Genomic DNA, 14,357 nt, shown 5'->3' with positions numbered 1-14,357 from the left:
TAGCAAACACAGTTCCTTTGTTGGGATGATGGTGGATGCTCAAAGGACATTTGCAGCCGTTAAACTGGCAAACTGGTTGGCAACTGATAATGCAAGTTTGAACTACAGTGTGGAGGTGCATCATCATTAAAATGCTCAGGTAAATGTGCTTCCTGTTGCATGGGAAATTTTTAAAAGTATCTGTGCATCTACCCTTACCCCAATTTAAATCTAAATAGATTTGAGGTGTAGAAATTAGGGCTAGCTCTGAAAACAGAAACCTTAGAAGAGTCTTCAGAACCAAAACTCACTCTGTCAAAGCCCCATATGATTGAAACTAGACTGAAGGGTTTCAAGATTTAGCTTGAAGGGCTCAGTGAACCCTGAACCAATTTCAGCTTCATTTACACAAACCATTTGGGGCTTTATTTCAATCTACTCCTCGTGTGCCATGCAGTCATTTACTGTGTAACTCATGGAAATAACTGACAAGTTAATGGGGGCTGCATGGATTTTTAATTTATCCTGTAATCATGTATTTTATGTACAGGAGGGGTTCTCCAACTTTCATAGCATGGGCCACCTCTTTAATGGAGAGTGTCAATTGGAAGGGAGGCATCTATAAGACAATCTCACAGATCTGCTTCTCCCTACTTCAGTCTTATTGATGAGGCTTGGGTGCTTTTGAAAACATTACCCCAAGTTGTTTTTGTAAATACAACTTAGGCTACGCTATTTTTCATGTCAATGGGGCTTATGTTCCTAAGGGCCAGATTTTTAAAGGTTGTTAGGTGCCTAGGATTTTTATATCACTCAGGTACCTAACATGGATGTCGAGGGGAGTTAGGTGTCTACACTCTTTTAAGAATAGGATTAGGTGTCTATCTGTATCTTTAGAAGCCTAAATATCTGTAATAAACTGTCCCCAACTGCCTGTCACTTTTGAAAATTTTATCCTTAAAGTATTGTAAAGAGTCTTTTAATGTAATTTAGCAGATAGAAAGAAGGAAAACACTATGTGATCAGTCAGCTCTCCATCAATCACCAGCAAATATTTCCAAGATCATAACTAGTCTGTGGGCCACAGTTTGAGAACCCCTGATGAACAGTGTTTCAGTGTGTATTATGATTTCACTTTGCGCTGAAATCAGAATAGAATACAATTTGCTAACTGGGTTAAGAGACAGCCTGCTGTCACTTCAATGCCTGTAGTGAAATGCAATTTTGTAATTTTTTATAGCAGACTGATTGGTGAATGGCAACAGACGCCCCCACATGGTTACATCTTTGTATAATGGCGAATCATAGAGTGATGCACTATATCACAATTTGAGCTCTCCAAGTGAAGATCTGTTAAGAATATTCCTCTGACTGCCCTTAGGTATTTACTCATTATTATTATTAGCAGTATTATGATAGTGTCCATAACTTCAGCAAGGATTGAGTTAATTCAGAAAGACTTCCTTATCAACTCAATTCAGCAAAGTGTAACCCTTGCCTGCTTGGTGCTCTGTCCCTCTTTTGTGGCATCTAGAGACTGATGTGGCTGCTACAGCCTTAGCTAAGAGCCACGTGGCTTTTAGCACATGCATTAGAGGCACATATACTAAAAATTTCAGAGGTCCTAAGTTCAATCCGTTTGACTGGGGTCCATTGGTGTCACAAAAGTGCTTTAAGACATATGATCCAAAGCTCAGTGAGGTAAATGGAAAGACTCCCATTGATTTCGGTAGGCTCTGGATCAGGCTTCTAAGACCTGTATGTAAGCACCTCTCTACTCAGCAAGACACTTAAGCACATGTTTAAGTCCCATTGACTGTAATGCAATGCTTAAATGCTTTCCTGAAATGGGTCCTATAACAGTTGAAGCTATCATGGCTTTTTAAACTACAGTACTTAGTCATAATTTTATGATGTCCATTAATCTATGTTAGTAGTAAATTTGCAATACTTGAAGAATGTGAAGTATCCTTGAGTATGTATTTAGTCCTGAAGGTATATGTATGGGAACAATTTATTTACAGGCAATTTTAAAAAGAAAAGATATTTTTAAAACTAAAAACAACCACAGGCCATGATGGCAAATCTCAGTGGTACCATTCTTGAGAATTGTTTGGTTTGTTTTATTACATTAACCCAGGGGGAAAAAAAAAACACCAAATTTGATAAACTACAGATAAGAAGCACAATACTGAAGTTAAGAGATCTATAAGCAGTCATTCAATTTACACATTGTATGTGTAATGTATTTTCTTTTGTAATCAGATTAGTCCTGTCAAATCATTTGCCAAAAAACAATGACATTCATTGTTCAGTATTCAGAGTAGTGACATTGCACTAAAATTCTGCCATTTAGCTAGCAAAGAAATACTCCAGAACTGCTATCTACAAATACCGCAAATGAACACCCATCAATAATTAATTTCATGTCAATACCAAATCTGCTTTTCTCCATCGGTGCTGGGAACTCACTATTTGGAATTTGCTCATGCTTTTTGGAGGATTTTAACAAAGAAAAAAAAAACCTGAATATGGCATTTTGGAAACTGACCACATTCAAATTAAGAATTACTTTTTTCATGCAAACTTTTATTTTAAACACACACACACACACACAACCTGAATATAGTTGTCTCACTAAATCAAAATATTATACAGCAAAATTCTCCTGTCATACTTGCAGGGCTGTGATCAACTTAGATATTCTATTTCCCTGCCTGTACAGCATTTGCACTGGTGCCAATGGACAATATAAGTAGGAAGAACAGTTTTGAGAATATAGCCTGAAATTGATAAAGTGGGGGTACACTTGTTTATGGCTGTCTTGCATGCATCCAGCATCAGCTTAGAACATGCAAGTCAGGTATTTGTATGCACACATACTTTTGCACAACCCTGACTTTTCTACACACATTTAGTGCTGGGCATATGCACTTTGAAATTTGGGTATTCAAGTACTGCCATGGAAGATGTGAAAGGAGAAATTTGCCTATAGAAACCATGTACTTTGTTCACAGCCTGGCAGCATTTAGACATTGTGAATTGTTTGGGAAGAAAAAAAACCCAATATCTTTGTGTTGCCTCTGAGACTTGGCATTCCACTTGTGTGAGGAGAATGTTTTAAACACTGATGCTTCTCCTTCAGACTGATTATCAGCATCTGCAAGAGTAGATATTTTAGGGTATACATACGTGACAAATTCAAGCAACTCTTACTATAGCGGCTAAATGCTTTGCGAATCTGCTTTTTACTAGTTCTGGCTTTCTTCAGTATTGTTTTTCTCATAAACATTAACATTTAGGAAGGTGGCATCAGTATCTGGTGATATACCAAAGCAGTCACCCTTAAACATTTGATGGCCATGATGGTTAAATTTTAATTGTGAAGAGAGGCTGGTAAAACCTCTGGATGACAATATATTTAACAGTAGAGGAAAACTGATCTAGTGAAGTTTTTACTAATGTTGATTTGAAGGGTAATTTTCTTGTCAACTATATAATTAATGTACCATACAGTACAATAGCCTATTGTTATTCTAGTACTCTGAGATGCATTTCAAACTGAATAGCTGTTTAACAAAACACTTGGCAGATTTATTACCCTTAGGTGATTCCGTCATTCAGCATTTTCACACATTTAGCCTGAAGGAGCAGAATCAGTTTTGGTATCTGTTCTGTGAAATGCAGAGCGGTTTAAATTAAGAAAAAAAAAATCAGAACCCTTGTCTGTTAGCAGTGAATTACCCTTGCAAGCTCCTTGGCTTTTCCTCCCTTAGTCAAGGCATTGTCTGCCACTTTTAATATACGATGAAGAGGCATTTTGTGGTCTTTTTATGATATTGGCTTCAGCATGATGCTTGTCTTTACTTTACTTAACAGAACACTGGGCGCTTCAGAAACTACAGTTCAGAGATAACTGCTTATCTAATGGGAATTTTTAAACATGGAGACACCATGTTGAATTTGCTGTTGCTGTGTGTATAAAAGTTCAAGTAGATGTGGTGGAACAAAAAAAGGGAGTGACTCTTGGGAATTTAATAGCTCCCATGATGTAGAATCAAAACTTTCTTCCAAAAGAAATTATTTCATTACTGTAAGGGAATGAGGGTTTCAAGGGTAGATTATGTTTATGCTCAAATAAATTTGTTAGTCTCTAAGGTGCCACAAGTCCTCCTGTTCTTTTTTTTTGAGAGAAGATGACATAGGACACTTCTCTAAGGAAATACATCCTTAAACTGGCATGCTAGAGGATAAAGGAGAAGTGCAGTTTGTGTTTTAGATAATAGCAAATCTACATGTGAAAATGTTGGGAAACATTTGGAAGTGATTTCCTTCGTGCAGGAGTGGAAATGGAACATTTTTTCATTCTTTTAAAAAAAAATTGGAATTCCCCCCCTTTCCAGCCTCAGGCCCTCTTTTTACCACTCAGTGAAAAAAAAATTAATGGTGTTAAGGGTTTTTCTCCTCTCTCTCTCTCGCTCTCACACACACACACACAGTAAAAGAGTTTCATTTTTCCTTTTAGCATTCTGTAACTTTTCTAAAATGAAAAAAATTGGAAAAAAAAAGTCTTAAAATCCCCCAGACATCATTCATTCCACTGCATTCAGTGATTACAAAGGAAAAAACAAAAAAACAGCAGCAAACAAACAGGACCCCACACCCACAACCAAAAATTCAAAACATTTTGCAATTTTTGCTTTCTGTAAAAGAAACTGGAAAATTTCAAACACAACTTTGTGCAAGTTACCAATTGTGAGTAAAAAGACCCATTTGAGTAGGGAAAACGCTTCAGATATGAAAAAATTCAACCAGTTGTAAAGAACTCTTGCAAAAGCTACAGCAAGTTGCACACACCAAGACTTTCAACACTCCCCCTGCTGTGTAGTTCTATGAGGCCAGTTCGTCCACCAAATAAATCCTTTCAGTAATCTATAGGCTAAATTTGTGAATGTAAGTCAGACCGGTGTCAGTCAGTCACCCCAGCTAGTGACAATCCATCTCCAGTTATCAGACTGGACAAGAGACACGTAAAGCACAAGAAGTGGGCTTATATTCTAACCTATCACTGTTGCAAAATTACCTCAGCCTTTGAGACAACAGATATAGTAAACGTCCCATCATGTGGTAATGATTGTCTCTATTCATCACTTCTGTTGGTAGGCACTACGGTGTTAGACTGGCAGGCTAGGCCAGGGGAACTCTGGAGAGATGTTCAATCCATTCCACAGACAGAAAGGGCATATGTGAGATGCCCTGTTTCAGTGCGTTTGTTTAAATCTTTTCACCACTCTTTTTTTAATATACAACAGTGTGTATGAAGGACAGTTTAATGGCACAGCAAGCCAAGATATTTTCATCTCTTTTATGACGATAGATAATGGGTACTTTTCAAAATCGGTGAATGCACAAGCTGTTATCTTATCTTAATTGGTGTCAGAGCTTGGACCTCACCATGCTGGTACCTGTGTTAAAGCTCCCTTTGGAAATAATTGGGATTTCATTAAATAATTGTATACTTCATTCTCGACTGGAGTGTAAGTTTAGCAATTGTATTGTTCCATTAAATTATTCAAATACTTCTAAGTGGTAGGAAGCTAAGAGAATAACCAGCAGTGCTTCTGAAACCTTCTCCTGAAACATCTGGTGCTGATCGCTGTCAGATACACAACGTTGGACTAGAAGGATCAAGGATCCAGTCTGGCAATTCCTATGCAAAACAGGCATTTCTAATCAGGGTGCACTGTACAAAGTGTGTGTGTGTCTGTATACACAAACACACACAAATTTTTATTATTTGTAGTCCAGCAGAGTGACTCCCATTTGTTACCCAGGGTTCTTTCAACCCAAAGCTCCTGGTAACTTTTACTCTCTACGAGGTGGTGTCAGGAAATAAATCCGGGGAGACACAGCCATCTGATCGATAGATAGCTGGCACAAATGGGACAACACAAGAGTGCTTTCACTTAAAGCTACACTTTACTTAGTCTCAAGCACTTACACATATCCGCAACAGGTTAATAAAATACCCCCAACCCTCGATAATTACCGAAGCTGAGCGTGGCTCTAGAGTGGCACAGCGGCAGCCCGTCTGCCAGTGAGGAACACAAGATGCATCCAGAGGGAGAGTCCAGTCCCGAAGAGTCCCACTACCTCAAACTTTTCCCCCTTTATTTATACAAAGTAATACCATGACACGTCCCTCAAAGAAAACTTGTTAAGCAAGCAGTTTCAACGGTCAAGCAAGAGGTTTTCTTCTGATTATTGATTAACCAGGTGTGTTTTTTTCCCCAGGGTTTGCAGCCTTGAGACCCTGACAGACACATTCCTGAGGGCACATCCTGCTCTTCTATGAAATGCATGTATCAGCAACTTCAACACAATTCTTATCAGGAAGGACGTGGGGTCAAGCTGCCCTTTCTGTGGCACCTCAAGTCCCCTCCCCTCCCCTCCCCTCCCCTCCTGCCTTGGTCAAGCTGAGGCTGCTGCAAGGCCTGCTGACTTGGCTGCTTTTAGCAATAAGCCATAGTGGTGTCAGGTACTTTACTTGTTTGCTGACATCTCCCCATACACCTTGTGCTGGGTGTTGTACATATACATAGTAAGACAGTCCCTGCGCCACAGAGTTTACAGTCTGAGTAGACAAGGCAGACAAAGGCTGGGAGAGAGGCAGTATTTTACAGAAGATAAACTGAGGGTACAAAGAAGTTAAGTGACGTGTCCAGGGTCACACAGAAAAATTTGACACAGCACAGAACTGAGCCCAACTTTTGAGTACTAACCTGGTGCTTAACCAGGAGTCCATCTCCTTCCCCTCCCCCCACCCCATGATATTTTTTTTTTATTTTTTTATTTTTTTATTTTTTTTTTTTTACACAATTAGCACTGAATGCCATAAATGATTAAAAATTACAACACAATACTAGCTCAGTGCCCTTCTTACCCGAACCTTAACATTTCAGTTTTTATCCCTGCTCCCTCCAAATCATGGGTGTTGTCCATTACGGGACGGGAACATCGGAATTGCCTGACTGAATCAGACCCTGGGGTTCATCTAGTCCAGCATCCTGTCTCTGACAGGGGCCAGTAACATTTACTCCAGAACATTAGTGCAAGGGTCTCACAATAGGCAAGTGTGGGACAGTCTACCCCACACCTTAGGTCTCATCCTGTGCTGTAATAGTTAGATTGTCTTAAGACCCGAAGTACGAGGTTTAATATCGCTTCCAGTATTATCATAATTATGAAAAATCTGGATTCTCGGGTAGCCATAGAAGTGTCAATCCTTTTTAGAACATACCGATCTAGAGGAGACAATTAAGATATTGGAGCCTTCCTCCTATAAAGCTCTTTCTGATCCTTTTACCAGAGGGAAATCTGAGCAGGAAAAAAAGTCTAGTGTAGACAAGATCTAAGAGGACTTTAGAGGGAACACACAGGCCAGGTCTGCACTAGAAACTTTGGCCAACAGAATGTCACTTAGGGGTGAGCGAACTCTTATTTTGTTATCAGCAAAAGACCTAGTCTAGATGCAATTATAGTGGCAAAAGACAGTCTCTCTCTGGAATACTGTATTTCTTTTGGGGAACCAGTATAAGCTGTATTGGCAAAAGCACTCTTGCAATGTAAACTGCATGTGCACTAGTATAGCTATACCAGCAAAACTCTTCTAGTGTAAACAAGGCCTTGGCCCTAGGGAGACTTTTATGGGAAATACAACATTAGAATAATGTCCCAGATACCCTGGACCCATGCACTTTTTAGGCCAGTGATAACTTAGGCTATGTCTACACTATGCAGCCACTACAGCTGTGCCGCTAAAAGGTGTGCAGGGTCACCACAGTTTGTTGGCAGGAGAGAGCTCTCCCGCTGACAAAATAACTTCCACCCCCAATGAGCGGCGGCAGCTTTGTCGGCAGGAGAGCGCTCCTGCCGACAAAGCGCTGTTCAGACCAGTGCTTTTCGTTGGCATAGCTTTTGTCTTTCGAGGGTGGTGTTTTTTAAACACCTCTGAATGACAAAAATTTTGTTGTTCACTTGCCAGTGTAGACAAAACCTAATTCTCAAGCAATGTTGGCTTTTCTGAATGCCCATCCCTAGAAGCTTAGTTGTAGCCACTCTGTCTCCACAACCTGACCTCCCCCATGTATTGTCCAGCATAAAACAGGAGGGAACTTTTGGCTGGAAGCCTTATCCTAGTAGTTAAAAATCTATCTGGTAATTAACAGCAAAACATGACTCCAGTCTCATGCTCCATTAAGTTTAATGTACAGTACTGCATACTACTCTAGTTGTTCTATCCTGCTGTGCATCTCTGTAGTCCAACAGGGAATCTATAATTGTGATCTCTCTGTATGGTTGCCTTTATATAACGCATATATATATAAATCCTTCTGATAGATCTCAAAGCATTCACATAAATATTAACTGAATCATAGGAAGAATTTGAGCTAAATTTTCCAGATAGGTTGTTTCAGGCTTTTCAGATAGTCTAAGAAATGAAATGGTTATAAGAAAACATATTTTTAAAAGGGTTCTTTGTTGTATTAATTTAAAGTGCTTTCCTAGTTTCTATTCAGATGATAGCTGGGCAAAGTTTTTCATAAAACTTTTCAGTGAAAAATGCAGATTCAGCAACATCAAAACATTTCACAACTTCACGTTAGTTTCACCATTTGTTTCAGTCAACTAAAAAACAAACCCACCAAAAAAAAAAAAATCAAAACATTTCTTTTTGACCTTTTTCAAATGAAGTATTTGGATTTTTCTGTTTAAAATGACTGGTATTTATAATCAAAGAAAAGGAAATTTTGAAACAATCGCAAACTTTTAAAAACAAAACATTTCAATTTTGTCAAAATAAAATGTTCCACTCAACCTAAAGCAATCTAAAATACAAACTCAGAATTGACAACAAACTGCAAAATCTATTATTCACAAAGCTAGAGTAGTTTAGATAAGCTTATGTGAGTGCAGCTTGTTACACACAAACAAGTTAGCTCTTCATCCTTCCAACTACAGCTAGCTCTTTGCAGTAATCTCCCTAGCTGCGTGACAAAGTGCCAGTGGAATGCTCTGCTGGAGAACTACTGTTACCCAGATGTACAGTCAGGGTTGCCAGTGAAGTACAACAAATCGTAAGTGACCTGTATTTTATATATTCTCAGAAAGCATCCATCTTTAATCAACTTTGTTTTGACAACAATGAGGTTTACCCAGGTATCTGTTATCTTGTTAATCCAAACTATCTGAGGAGAATACTGATTTCACAACGAAAATATTATTATTAAGGTGCCACAGTCCGGTCTCTGGCAGAGCTGGGAATAAGTGTAGGTTTTTGGATCCACCTCTGATAACAATCACAAAACAGTCCTTCCCTTACCCTTCCTTTTCTCAGCACTCCTTTCAGCAAGTGGAGAGGGAGGGTAGATTTCCTGCCAATCTTGTCCCTTTAGGTGATTCTACTGTTTTTCAATAACTGGTTCTTAGACTGGACATACACTAATCTTATAAAGGAAGGGGTAGGACCCGGTCAGTTTCATATAATATAGCAGAGTTGTAGTACAACATATCGGGGGTAGCCATGTTAGTTTGTATCCACAAAAAAAAGGAGGAGTCCAGTGGCAATTTTCCTTCCCTTGGTATTGACACCTCCTCATAAATTATTGGGAGTGGACCACATCCATCCTGATTGAATTGGCCCTGTCAACACTAGTTCTCCACTTGTAAGGTAACTCCCTTCTCTTCATGTGTCAGTATATTTATGCCTGTATCTGTAATTTTCACTCCATGCATCAAAAGAAGTGGGTTTTTTACCCACAAAAGCTTATGCTCAAATAAATCTTTTAGTCTTTAAAGGTGTCACCGGACTCCTCATTGTTTTTTTTTGGTACAACATATGTTGCAGGAATAATTCAAAATCGGCTCCTAGTGGTCAAGAGTCCTACTCTTGAGGAACAACCGGGAGTTTGAGAGACAAAAATCATCTCAGTAGAACTTGACTGACTTAGTGGAGTTACACCAGGGATGTATCTGGCCCACAGCGGTGAATGTTGTGTGCAGTGTACATATATCAAGAAAGCTCGTACACTTGGTGATCAAAGAAAGAGATTGAGGTCTCATTTAGGGATGCGTGAACTTACTTTGATAAAATTAACCCTCCAGACTCCTGGGCGCTTCATCCTAAAATCTGAGCCAAACATTGTTAACTTCCCGTAACAAATACATTTTGCGTTCACTCTTCCATGATCTCACTTCATTCTCACATTCCAGCTGGGCCTGGCGAGTGGAAGTGCTGAAACTTCAGACTTTCCCAAGAGAGAATTTCAACAGGATATTCCCACTAAGTCTCTCAGTTCCTCATCAGTACAATTGAGGTAATAGCCCTTCCATACCTCACAGAGGTGTTATGCAGATAATTACATTAAAGGGTGTGAGGTGCTCAGATATTATTGTGATTGCAGGGTGGAGGGGGCATATAAATACCTGAGGTACATGATGGTGTCCACCATCATGGCTCTGTTGCAGTCTTTGCATAGACAAGGCTCTAGTGGCTTCTGGTATTTTTATCCATGCTGTAGGCAGGGTCGTCAAAGATACTCAAAGTAGTACAGATGAACCAGTGGTAGGAATATTTTACTAAAATTCTCTTGCCTAAACCAGTCCTGAGAGAGGCTCTTATTGCAGTAGTATTATCCTACAGAGAAGCAGAAATATGAGAAACCACCTGAGGCAACACCTATCCTCAGACTCCCAGGCCAGTTGTACAGGTTTAAGAAACCTGGGTGGTTTCGATAAGATTGGGATCCTGTCTATCCTGGTGAGTGTATGCAGGCCGACCAAATTTAATTTATCAAACCCCTTTAAGGTTCATACACCAATCTTAACATGCAATGAATCATTGGTCAAATCTGTTGCCTTGCACTCGGTGTGTAGTTGAGTGCATTATGCTGGACATTTCTAGAGGGAGATTTTCAAAGTCATACATGGGAATCAGGCTCCCAACTCCCACTGATGGTCAATGAAAGTTGGGTGCCTAACTCACCTTTGAAAAGCCCCCCCCTCAGCTATTTCCTTTTGCTGATTCCATTTAACTAAAGCATAGAGTTATAGATTTTTATGGTCAAGAGACTATTATGATCATCTAGTCTGACCTCCGGCATAACACAGGTCATAGAAGTTTACCAAGCAATCAAGCCCATATTTCTGGTTAAGCTATAGCATGTCTCTTTTAGAAAAACATCCAGTCTTGATTTAAAGACTTCAAGTGATGGAGAATCCACCACATCTGTAGACAAATTGTTCCAGTAGTTAGTTACCCTCACTATTAAAAAATGATGTCTTATTTCTAATTTGAACGTGTCTAGTTTCAGTTTCCAGTCAGCAGCCTTATTATACTTTTGTCTGCTAGGCTGAAGAGCTCTCTACTATATTTCCTCTTTGTTCGTACTTTAGACCCTGATCAAGTCGCCTCTGAACTTTCCATTTGATAAGCTGCATAGTTTGAGCTTTTTTAGTCTCTCACTGTGAGACAGGTTCTCCCAGACCTCAGATCATTCTCATAGCTCTTTTCTGAAGCTTTTCTCATTAATCAACATCATTTCTGAAGGTCGATATCAGGACCAGATGCAGTGTTCCAGTTATGGACTAACTAATACCATATACAGTAACAATAATATTCTTCCTACTAGACAATAGTTACACGCCAGGGGGAGGGGGACACACAACACAAACAAATACCTAAAAAGCTGAAGTTGGTCCAATAAAAGATATTACCTCACCCACCTTGTCTCTCTAATATCATGGGACTGACAGCTACAACACCACGGCATACAGACTAGCGCCTTGACAGTTTTGTTTTCATTTACGGGAGAAAAAATGCCTTTTCCACTTCCCTAGAGTTTCATTTGTGAATTCTACATGATCTGACGTGAATCCAATTCTGTTCTGCTGACTTGACTCCTGGAACAAAAGGGAGTCCAGGGATAATACAAGAAAAGAGCAAATATAGTGATATTTGCCCATCATATGAAGAGTAAAAGTTTATATTGCTTCAAAGCTGTTCAAACTTTACCCTTGAAAAATGAACCCATACGTATGTTTTCACTCAGGGATGTGTAGGGAGATAAACATTAAGCTTAGTTTCAGGATTCAATAAAAGAAACGGAGAACGAAGATGGTATAGGATTCTAGGACTGGAAGGGGCCTCGAGAGGTCATCAAGTCCAGTCCCCGGCACTCATGGCAGGACTAGGCCCAGGCCCTCCCTGACAGGGGTTTGTTTCACCCGCTCTTAAAAATCTCCAGGGCTGGAGATTCCACATCCTCCCTAGGCCATTTATTCCAGTGCTGACAGGTAGGAAGTTTTCCCTAATGTCCAACCTCAACTGCCCTTGCTGCAGTTTAAGCCCATTGCTTCTTGTCCTATCCTCAGAGGTTAATGAAAACAATTTTTTCTCCTTCCTCCTTGTAACAGCCTTTTATGTACTTGAACACTGTCATGTCCCCTCTCAGTCTTCTCTTCTCTAGACTAAACACACCCAGTTTTTTTTCAATCTTCCCTCATGTTTTCTGGACCTTTAATTATTTTTGTTGCTCTTCTCTGGATTCTCTCCGATTTGTCCACATCTTTCCTGAAATGTGGCACCCAGAACTGGACACAATACTCCAGTGGAGGCCTAATCAGCGCAGAGTAGAGCGAAAGAATAACTTCTCCTGTCTTGCTTACAACACTCCTGTAATACATCTCAGAATGATGGGTTTTTTTTTGTTTTTGTTTGCAGCCGTTTTACAGTTGACTCATATTTAGCTTACGATCCATTAATTTTACATTGGCACATGTGAATATGAACTGAAAAGAATTACCAGTGCTTCTTGCAGCTAGGATAGGCTCTTATTTGTAAATATATATAGAGGCTTCCCTGTTTTCGACGCTTCAAGTCACCCTCAAGTGTCAAATGATAGCTAGAAGAAACAAAAAGGATCAGTCCAGCAATCAGTAACTATGTCTGATTATTCCCGTGCAGGTGCTGAAATGATTTCCTCTCTGATCCTCAAAGAATGTGCCTCTTGTTTCACAGGCAGCAGCTTTGCTGTGGCATTGTCTGAGTTATTTTCATAATTCATAATTATCTTAGTTCTTAAAAATTTAGACATACATTTAAAAGCATGATCCAATCTTGCTTGATTGCCACCACATTGTGTTCAAAGTAATTACCATTCATTTGGCTTTTGAGGCTGCTGAATGAATTTTCCACATGAGATTCCTTAATTTGTACATATTTTATTGCTATAAAATAGGTATTGGCAAGCTGCCTAAACTGTGGAGAAGGCCTTTAATTCCTATCCCTATGTGATAAAGCAAATTAAGTGCAAAGTAGGAGACTCAAGGTAGAATCCTTGCTGTGTATTTTGCTGGCACTTCTAAACTGTCATCACACAGGTGCAAGCACACAGGTAAGATTAAGGTAGTTAGTCCTGCATGAAAGAACTGAAATTGTTAGTTTTCATATAAAAGAGATAATGTCCCTATATAATATCAAAATTCTCTTTCTATCCTCAAGCTATTATCCCCAGGGGAAAATATACTCTGCTTGAAGAGATTATTAGTGCCTTTGTGCTGGCTTTCATGCACACTAAGGGAAAACTCCAAGTACATTAATCTTTCTTCCCACCCCCCCCCACCATGCTCTGGTTATGAGCTATCTAGGCTGGCCTTTTAACCATTTTCAGAAGTGTGTTTAATCATCATTTTAGTTAAAATTGCTCTTTAATATAGTTCAGCCAGTTGGATTGGATGCATCTGTGCTGTTATAACAGCGCCATGTCACGACAGAGGCGAAGTGGGATGGAAGGAAAAGACATGGGTTCTATTCCCAGCTCTAACTCCCTCTGACACTCTGGGTTAGTCATTAATTCTATGTGCCTCTGTTTCCTCAGCCGTAATTACTGCTTATTCACCTTTCTAAAGCACCCACCAGTGAAAATGCTATATAAATGTTTAGTAGTATTATGTCCATAATGTTATGGATCGAGAGCACTTTCTGAATACCATTTAAAGAATAAACTCATGTCAAACTAAAATTGAAAACCTAATTTAGTAACATCTAAGGTAAATACAGACTCCAAGGAAGAAATATTTTTGTACTGTTTTAGGTTGATGAGCTACAATACAGTAGATGGAATTCCTTTCCACCCTATCATAACCTTTCACTCTCCAGTGAGGCCTTAAAAGAGAGAGAGAGAGAAAACCATGCCTTGGACACGCCTTGGATAGACATGGTAAGTGCCAAAAATATCTCAACAACCAAGTAGAAAAACAGCAATCTAGCAGTTTAGATTTAAGACTGATCAGAATGCTGGTATGACGGAGTCATCAGA

General features: G+C 39.4%; 1 long non-coding RNA gene across 1 annotated transcript in view; it reads right to left on the bottom strand.

The window, feature by feature from the left end:
• The window catches only part of LOC140899729 (uncharacterized), a 33,071-nt gene extending 26,895 nt beyond the window's left edge, over positions 1-6,176 (bottom strand). The window contains exon 1 of the long non-coding RNA XR_012155433.2: positions 6,029-6,176. This is a non-coding gene — a long non-coding RNA (uncharacterized LOC140899729). The remainder of the gene's footprint in view (positions 1-6,028) is intronic.
• Positions 6,177-14,357: the final 8,181 nt, after the last annotated feature.

This window comes from Lepidochelys kempii, chromosome 17 (genome assembly GCF_965140285.1).
Source record: "Lepidochelys kempii isolate rLepKem1 chromosome 17, rLepKem1.hap1, whole genome shotgun sequence".
NCBI lineage: Eukaryota > Metazoa > Chordata > Testudines > Cheloniidae > Lepidochelys > Lepidochelys kempii.
The sequence above is the reverse complement of the archived record's forward strand: the minus strand, read 5'-3'. Positions and strand labels throughout refer to the sequence as shown.